Here is a 10,807-nt window from a genome sequence, read left to right on the forward strand (position 1 = left end):
AAATTTTCTAAGCTTCTGTCCAATTGAAACTTGGGTGATGGGAATCTTTCCTTACTTAGAGAAATTCGACACTCCCATAAATAACATAACTAAGAATCACATCCATTTATTGTAGAAATACGCAAACATCAATTTTTCACAATGATTTCATTGCAAGGATATATATAAATAAGACAAACCAAAATTTATTTTATTCATAAAAGCAGCGGAAAAATGTCCTTACAATGCAAAATCAATTGAAAAACTATGTAATCAAATATTCCTAACAAATCTATCATAATTTTCTAAGCTCAAAATCTAATCTTCGAGTCCATGCGATCGTAATCCATTTCTTCGTGATCAGACTCATCTTGCTCTTCCATCAAGCTTCCTCTCTTTTCTCCAATCCTGCAAAACATCCAAATGTAATCATATCACATCATATATTAAGAATCAATGAATAGGAACTTAACAGAGTTAGATAGTGGATTTTACCTGAAGTAGAGCCATACTCCTTGACTCTCCCATGTCTTAGATTCCTCAGGTGCTCAGGGCAGCTTTGTAGCCAACGCCCCTTCTCTTGGCAGCAGAAACAGGTGGATTCCTCTGGAGTGTCCACGGAAGCATGGTAGGTTGAATTACCAGACAAATACGCTTCATTACTTCGCCAAATCATTTCTGATTCGGCATCAATAAGCATGTAAGTCAGGTCAATGAGGGTCGCGTCAAGATCCATCATATAATACTCTCTTATGAACTTATTATATGATTCAGGGAGTGACTGAAGAACCCAGTCTACAGCCAACTTCTTTGGGAAAGTCGCACCCAACATTCTCAACCTGTCGATGTGTGATTTCATCCCTAGGACGTGAGCATACACGGGTTTTCCATCTTCATGTTTCATCGCTAACAGGGGTTCAGTGATCTTGAACCTTTCAAGTCTTCGATCTTGTGGGTTTGGGAGAACAATGGGAGGAGGTGGAGGAAGTGAAATCAAGCTAGTCCACAAGGAAGGGATTGATCTTTCACCTTGATTGTGGAACAGACTTTCACTTTCAATAGGAAAACCTTTTTCATGGGATTTGGGAAGACCACGGTTAGAATCAGACATCTACAAAATGGGAGAAAATTCAAGTTAGTTGATTAAATCCTTAATAAGACACCCAAATGAGATATTAAGGCTAGGATCCAACACAATATCCTACAAATTGGAAGAGGGATGCCGTAATCCAACTTGCAGAACATTTGAAGGTAGGTAAATGACGATTTACCAATTTCGACCATGAAAAACGAAAAAGAAGGTTAAGTTTTAAATGTATTGGAAACTCCTAGATCTTTTGAGATTAATTGAACTTTTCAATGGCATATTTAAATCTCGATATGCCCATCGATTTGTGACTGGGATGCCGAGGATCACAAAATAGGGTGTGAATAACCATGCAAATATACATGGTGCCCCCAATGTTACAGTCACCTATTCGACGTGCCGGTTAACCACACACGCTCCATTGAACTATGACAAACATCGAGTCACCCTTTGCCACCTTTGCTTAGAACCCAATTAGTGTGTTGGTTAACCACAGACGCTCCACTAACGTCTTAGCAAGGGTACAAAGTGTAATTTCATGGAATTGCATCAATTCACTTTTGCCTAAAGTAACTAAGATTGAGAATTTTGTAAAACATTTAGTTACTTTATTATTCATTATACTTTTAACGAAGAGAGGGTTTTCCCTATCCTACCCGTTCGGCTAACAACCCTCCACCAATCAAGGAAGCGGTGGGTGAGAGTGGACACCCATTAAACGACCATTTTATAGGCCATAACCTTATACCCCCCCCCCCCTTATAGATCGGCTTCATGAATGAGGCCTACTAACGGTAAGACTAGCAGTTTAAGTTATACATATATAATATTAGACTTTTAATGTTATATATAGTATAAGGGTGTATTTTACACTTTTAAAATACTAGGCGGTTTAAACTATTAATAAATTAGACCTTTAATTTGATTAATCTTAAACCATTTAATTTATGGTTTATTAATTCTTTCTTTTAATTAAACTTTTAATTAAATCAATAAACCACAATGGTGTAATTTGAACTTTTTCAAAACTAGGGTTTTTAGAATTTAAATTTTCCAAATTAAACTTTTAATCAAAATTTAAATTCCAAAACTTGAGGGCGAGTTTTGAAACATTTCAAAAAATAGGGTTTAAAATTTAAATATTTCAAAATTAACCTTTAATCAAAAATTTAAATTCCAAAACTTGAGGGCAAGTTTCGAAACCTTTCAAAACTATCTAGATCAAAATACAAATAAGGCAATTAAACAATTAATTGGTGATTATCTAATTATGACCTAATTCAATTATATGCAAGATAATTCATCAAATAATTTAAATAATTAAATCTTATCATATAAGGAATTTATTATTCAATCAATTGGCAATTATCTTTTATTTTGGTACGGATAATCACATAATAACAATAAAATTCGGATTTTATTTGTCAAAAACGGTTCAGGCAATTATCCTTCAGCAAAACAGCAAGAAATCCCGATTTTCCCTCTGTCTGACTCCCCGACTCCCCGACTCACTAACTGGACTCGCCGAGTTGGGCTGACTCGCCGAGTCCAGCAAGTGACTCGCTGAGTCAGGTCGGGCAAAGGGCAGAAAAGACGTTTCTCAGGCAGATGAACATACAAAGCATCAATACAATAGAAACCAATCATGGCTCTGATACCATTGATGTGTTTTATGCAAAAGAACATCTTATGTGCTCATGCGAACCCTAAAGCTTGGATCTAGGTTTCTCTATTGTACATGCTATTCATCCAAGACTTATAAACCCTAGATCTAGCATATATATTTCGAAAGTAATATATAAGAACAAATCTAGATGATTACCTCTTCAAGAATGGCTTGAATCTTCTTGTCTTGGAGCTTAGAGTCACAAGTGTCACTCCTCTAATCACTTACAAACACCACAAGCAAGAGAATGATATAAAAGAGAGAGGATGAGAGGCAAAAGTCAGCTCTAGGGTTTCAAGGAGGCAAGTCCAGCCGATTTTGCTTGCCCTAGGGGTCTATTTATACTGGTACTGCTAGGGTTTTAGTTAAAATCCTAATGGATAGCTTAGGCCTTAAGCACTCCAAGGAACCTTCTAGAATAAGGCCTCTGTAACACCCTGAATTTAGAAGGTCAGAAAAGAGAAGAAAACCTTAAATGAGGAAGTGACTCGTCGAGTAGATGGGCGACTCGACGAGTAGGAGTGCGATTTGGTCGCGGGTTTAGTGACCTACTCGACGAGTCAGAAGACTGACTCGGCGAGTTGGCCAGGTTTGGGGAAAACCCTAAATGCGGGCCTTGTACCCTATTTAAGGAACATTATAGCCTTCACCAGCCCCCTTGATACTCTCTCAAGTCCAGAACGAAAACCCTAGAGCCTCCCTTGAGTTGTGAGCCATTTTGAGAGTTTTGGAGCATTCTTGAAGCTTGGAGGAACAAGAAGAAGGTTGTAGGTTCAAGGAGGAAGGAGTAGATCCAGAAGATTCACTCCATTTGCTGCTCATTTTGGTAATCAAGTTCTCACCTTGACTTCTAGTTTGATAGATCTCTCTATGTCCCTTTTTTATGGAGTTTATGGTCTAAGAAGGATGTCTTGTGGGATTTGGACGTCCCCAAACTAGATCCTTCCAGATTCAGAGGTGTTCTGAGTAGTAGAGGCATAAAGGTGGAAGCTTTATGCCATTGTACCTCTCCAAGCAAAGTTTAAGGAGTTGTTTTGGCCTTTTGAGCAAAAAGGGCCATGCATGGGTGCAAAGGTAGTGGCTTTGTGTGATATCACGACCCTAGGAGGCCGGATCTGGGTCTTGGATACCTTAAGCTTTTCTGAAATCGTCTGAATAGTGTTGGACATAGAGAGACTCGGTGAGTCAGTTGTGGGACTCGGCGAGTCAGGCCAGTTCTTGCCCCAAAACCCTTCTGTTAAGGGTGTGAGTGAGCTTGGAAAGGGACTCAGTCGGCCCGAGTCCATAATGGTCATGAAGTTCATCGTACTTGACAATTTCATGGAAGAACTCGGCGAGTCTAAGGCAATCTCCTTAGTTATGAAGATGGACTCGACGATTTGTTCATACAACTCGACGAGTCACAAACTAGACACATTCATATGTGGATGATGAACTCGGCAAGTCGGATGAAGTTGGTCCCGATTGTGTGGTTGAAGGAGAACCCGTCGAGTTATTGCTAGACTCGACGAGTGGATTCAGGGTTGTATGGGGTTGGAGTAACATGGACTCGACGAGTTGGTGGACCAACTCGGCAAGTCATGTCAAATGGATGTTGACTTTGACCAAGTTTGACCAGGGTTGACTTTTGGAGTATTATGGTCTAAATGTTGTTTTGGGTATTGATAGTTCGGGAAGCCGAAGGGTCAGCAGTTCAGAAGTGCCGGTTAGCAGTCAGAAGTGTTCAGCGAATCTTCTGCAGTGTGAGTTGAGTCTCTTCACTGTTTGTATGGGTCTACGGCCACAATGTCGGCCCATTTAGTTTATGTATGGTAGGAAGACTCGGGGGTTAGCCCTAGGCATTATGCATCAAAGACCAGGAGGAGGCTCCTGGCACACAGTTGTTGGGTTTTGAGCATTCTAACACTCCTAAGTATACATGCAACCCTAAATACCTTGGATTTATGTTTTCTCTATTATACATGCAAATATGAATATTCCAAGGTATTACCCTATCTAGCATACAATCTTTAATACTTGGGTAATAAAACAACTTTGAAGACATACCTTTTTATGTAGCTTGATTCCTTGATGTTTAAGAGCCGAGTGCCCCAAGTGTGACACCTCAAATGGTTCACAGAACATCAAATACACTTGGAATAACTTAGAGAGAAATGATCCACTTCATGAAATCGGCTAGCCCTCACCATACACACATAGTTCTCTCAGGGTGGCCGATTTTGACAAGAATAAGATGCTTATATAGTTTGTATGACAACCCGAAACTTTTCCCGTTATCCTTACCCAATTTTCGTTAATAAAATTTGGGTTTTTATTTAATTCCGTCAAATTTCTTGATTTGGGAAGCACCTTAAGTTTTAAATAAATAATATGTATTTTATACGATTCGGAATAAAACGGGAATCACGCGAAAAACTTGAAACTTCCTCGAAAATCACCGAGTTCACGGTCAGGACGAGTTTACGACCGTAAACTCGTGTAGACCGTAAACTCGTTTACGGTCAAGACCCTTGAGTTTACGGTCAGGGTGACCGTAAACTCCCTCCTATATATATATATATATATATATATATATATATATATATATATATATATATATATATATATATATATATATATATATATATATATATGTATATGTATATACATATATATATATATATATATATATATATATATATATATATTCATGGTCATTTTTGACCATTTCTTCCATTTCAAGCCTAGAATCTCGAAAACCCTCTTAAGTATCATAGGATCTTCTTGCAAATCCCCGAAAATCTAAGTGTTTCCTTCCCTTTTTGAGTTAATACATCTCTTCTTCTTGATTCACTCTTGAATTCATCCACAAATCTCATATTTTGAGTCTAGATCTTCAAGATCCTCAAGAACATCAAGAACACTTAAGTGTTTTTGGGCCGAAAACACCCCCATTTTCCTCCAAATCGTAAGTATCATCCTCTTATACTTATATCTAGTTAGGATTCTTGATTTTTGCCGTAAAATCGTCACGTTTCCATGAACAAAAGGTGTTTACGGTCTAGTGTATCTCCTTAGACCGAACACCCTTCAGTGATCGTATATTCATGGGCCGTAAACCCATGAACCGTAAACCCATGAACCGTAAACCCATGAACCGTAAACCCATGGGACGTAAACCTTATGATCGTACGGTCAATGGACCGTAAACCCATAGGACCGTGAACCACTTTGACCGTAAACTCTTATGGTCATGCCACTTGGACCGTAAACTCCTATGTGAGGCCATACTTCCCTAATATGCAACCCTATGTGGTGTAACACTTCATTACAAGTGTTTCCTAGTCGCTAAGGTGGTTTCCTTCCATAACACTCACCACCGAAACAGAGTGTAGGACTAGCACTTATGACCAGAATCTCTTGTAGGGAGAGCGTGACTGTTGTGTATAGATCTATACGGGACTGACTATCCCGCACCTCGCTGCTAGCTACAGTGGGACCGGCAGGTCTACGGGTGACAAAGTCATAAAGGATATTGTCCCCAATACGTGCCATATCAAGTTAATGTATGGTTATAAAACTCACAATGTAGATAACAGAGATTTACTTTTGTAATACTGAATCAAGTGAACTAACCTCAAAGTAATAACCAATTTAATTACTGGAGGGTATTAATAATAATATCTTCAGGACTTAGTTCATCACGGTTTTCTTTTATTTAGTCTTTTTTTAAGGCTAATATACCTCTCTGGGTGTAACCAGGGATTTTAAAAGAGAAATGCTTTTATCAATACGAGTATGGTAGATACTTGCATACCTCACTTTAAAACGGATAATCAACCATCAACCTTTAGGGAAAATATAGGATTTTCCCGGGATAAACCGGCTATTCAAAACGGATTTCTTTATTATATAACCAACGAATATTCATATTCATTCCACGACTCCTTGGTTTGTATATAATTGGTAAGAATCTGGAAGTCATGGAAGGAATGAGTTTTCAAACACGCTTTTCATAAGAAAATATAGGATTTTCTTGAGGAACACTTTTCAAAAGGATCAAAGAACATTTTCCACCAAAAACTAAACGCTTATGAACTCACCAGCTTTATGTTGATATTCTTTCAAAACTGCTTGTATTCTCAGGGAGTTAGTAGACAGGTACTTCCAGGAATTTGGAGAAGTCGGAGCGTTAGAGTCACGTCTTTCCATTTTACTTTTGATATGAACAAAACTATGTATTTAACAATGTAAACCTTTCTCATATATGTATTCAATGTCTGGTTGTGTTTACTATGCTTGCTATGATACAATTGTTGTGATACTACGCATGACGTCAACCACCCCCGAACGTTTCCGCCGTTCCGGTTTGGGGGTGTGACAGATTGGTATCAGAGCCCTTGTTTATAGCGAACTAGCTATACCGAACCTTAGATGGTATACAACTATAAACATTAAGGGGCCTAAGTGCTCTAAACTAAAAGTATACTTTCAAAAATATAAGTATTTATATAAAAAGTATACAAGTATACCCGAGTACCAGAATCCGTGTCATAAGTAGAACAAAACAAAAGTATTTGGATGTTGGACATCACGGTTAAACCTGGGCAGTTATGTAATCATGTCTAGGATCAATATAGCCTGATCAACTATATTCATTCAAGACATGACCAACATGTGCTTGGGAGTGACTGTAGTGTTGCAGCAAGCCTAAAACTTACCAAGATACCAGAGGAGTTCTAGAGCCAAACATAAGGATTAAAATACTATAGGAGTATTTTAGGATGCTATAACGACTAAGCCGGAAACTTACCCAAGAATCCATTATTCAAGGATCAATCATGTAGCTATAATACATTGGAAGTATTATTAGATTTGATGTCTGTTAACTATTCCTTTACCATCACCTCTCGTAGATAGCGTGGTTGGATTCCATCTTCCTGGCGACCTGTACTTTCCCAACCAAGGAAATGGTGGATGGATCGAGCCAGAGCCAGAAGGAAACCATGAAATCCCTTTGGACGATGGCTTTGCCGAACCCTTTCCTGAAGAGACTGACTCGGAACCCGAAGTCGAAAACTTACACCCAGTGGCCCCAATAACAAATCCTAACCCTCGAGTTGAGTTCCAAGGTCCAACGCCTATGTGGTTCGGGAGTTAAATAGTTGGAGCTACGAGAAAGACCAACCCCTCCCATACAACGGAAACCGCAACTTCTACAATCTGAACGAAGGAGGACCCGCAGACAGGGCTCTTCCAATCCTGCTACGCTGTGTGGCTCGCAATGTGGAGCTAGGTATGGCAACCCTTCAACGAACTGTGGAGCTCGAAGCAGATTCGGACACCAGTACAGATCGCATTCGTCCCCTCGAGATTGCTCATGCAAGAGCTGCAAGGCACAATGAAGCTCTGCAACGAGAATTAGCTACGACCCAAGCCGAAGTCACAGAGCTCCGAGCACGCCAGTCAGGGTACGAGAGACGCCTGCTTGGTGTGGAACGCCAGCTGGCCGAATTAAGGTTTCACTTGAGGAGTACCCGTCGCCGATAGGGGGATACTCTACTCATCCTTCCTTTTGGTCTAATGAATAACTTTTATATCTATGTTCTGAGTAGCTCTTTTTCGTAAACATCTCTGTCTATCATGTTGCCAAGATTTTCTGTCTATTTGTATGACTTAGACCTACTTTTAGGTCAAGGTTTCCGAAATATGTGTAATCTCAGTTTCAGTTATGATGGCAACAATCATATTTCAGTTAAAGATTATCATTGCCAAAGTATACCCTAGATCGATAGCACGCAAATTAAGCAAATTTATCAAGGTCCTATCACTGTTTTGTCTTCAAAACACGTATCATAGGATGTACTTAAACGATCATTCCTTTTCCCCATCAACTTCATACCAGCCTTCATGAAAAACTTCGATGTCCTAGTCGGCACGGGATGGTTAAGCCCCAAATCGTGCTGATATCATTTTCTTCGAGAAAGCAATTCGTCTCAATCTTTCCCTCTGACGAGGTCCGCACTGGTTATAGTGATAAGACTGTTCGAACCTTCGTATCATTTCCTGCGCCAAAGCCCAGAAGTGTCGGCGAAAGGGATGCTATGCAATCCTGGCTCATGTTAAAGACCTCGAGAGCATCTCCGAAGTCTACAACTTTCCCGATGTCATTCACAAATGATGGGATTTTCAGCATTCTAACACTCCTATGGTGTACATGCAACCCTAGAAACCTTGGATCTATGTTTGACTAAGATACATGCAAATAATTATTTTTCCAAGGTTCTTATCCTAACTAGCATGGCATGGGGTACTTGAATCAAATAAAACTAGTAGAATTACTTACCTTGTAGTAGTAGTTGATTGCTTGGAGTTTGAGAGCCTAGCACCAATAATGTGGATGCCTCAAATGGAAGTCACAAATCACCACAAACTTGGAAACTTGAGAGAATAGTCACAAACTTCTTGAAATCGGCCCTCTTAGTTTACACACATCAATTAGTACAATTTCAAGAACCAAAGCCTCCTTTATATAGTGTGGTGGATTAGGGTTACATCCATGTAAACCTTAATACCCATGTCTTTTCATTTCCATGAGATCCATGGGTTAAAGCTCCATGGAGTATCCATGGACTTTCCATGCAAGCCTAGCCCATTCCAAATAAGCATTAGCCCACACTATATAAATACAAGAGCCCATATTTAATTAGTCATACTTTTGATCTCTAAATTAATTCTAAATTAATTATAGATCAACACTAATTAAATATTATGATTTTATATTAATATATTAGAACTTATAATATATTAATAAATCATAACTTATACTATTCTCAAAAGATTATCCGTAAATTGTTCGGGTGAAGTGCAACCCAAATGGACCATGCCGGGTCGGGTCAAGTACATACCAAATATAGTTATGGACTTAGACACTATCTCCAACAGTCTCCCACTTGGATAAGTCTAATAACTATAGTTGCAAGTATGACTTCAGGAACCGATCAGCAAGCGTAGCTCTTAAAACTCTGTTGAACTATGAAGCGTCATTTTAGATAAGTGATCATATAATCCTCTGTTCTAGATATCAGTCAGACAAATACATGGAACATGGTCTTGCTTATTGTCCAGCATTTGTTTCCCGATTTCTGACGTGTTTGACATAGAACTTAACTGAACACATCAATTTAGTTCTGACCGGGCCCGGTACATAGGTCAAAACAAAATCATCGAGGGGCCCAGATATCGCTTCTAATCCTAGAAGGAACAGATAAACTTCGACTCATATGTTTTCTCTACTACTTGTTGAACTACACACAAAGGCACGGTTTATAACATCGAGTTACCAATGCGTTTTCGTGCAATCAATGCATAACCAACTCATAGGCAACAAATCATATCTCTAGGTTTGAAGACTTATATGATATTACCGTCTCACGATCACTCGAGATAAATTCCATGAAGTGATACAAGTGAGCGTGGGTTGAATCCAATACTCAGAACTTATGAGCACTCATGAGTGCTATAGCCTCGCTTTGTCTAACATCTTAGACCTCTACAAGCCAACCCATGACAGTCTTGATTCATATCTACTTCCAACATATGACCGACTGTGGAGAGTTTGAATAATATGATATAAACCATAACATAATTATTCTGGAAGTCAAAACATGCAAAAAGAAATAATAGTAAACGATTGACAAGAGATAGCAACACTTTACTCATAAATAACAGCTTTTATTTATCATCAAATGTCAATTACATTTTACAAATTTCAAGATTATCTAACTACTAAAACTAATATCATCATTCAGCCCTATGCTCCGAGCATGTTGGAGATGCTTAGCCCGAGTCAGTCCCTTCGTGAGGGGATCTGCTGGGTTCTCATCCGATGATACTCTCTTTGCCATGAGGATTCCTTCTTCTATTTGATGTCTGATGAAGTGATATTTTCTGTCAATGTGTCTGGATCTCCCATGATCTCTTGGTTCCTTGGCTAAGGCAACCGCACTATTGTTGTCACAGAAAATCTCCATTGGCTCCTTTATAGCTGGTACAACTCCAAGGTCTCCGATGAAGTTCTTTAGCCATATAGCCTC

Source organism: Lactuca virosa, chromosome 4 (assembly GCF_052849685.1).
Source record: "Lactuca virosa cultivar CGN04683 chromosome 4, Lactuca_virosa_CGN04683_v6, whole genome shotgun sequence".
Classification (NCBI taxonomy): Eukaryota; Viridiplantae; Streptophyta; class Magnoliopsida; order Asterales; family Asteraceae; genus Lactuca; species Lactuca virosa.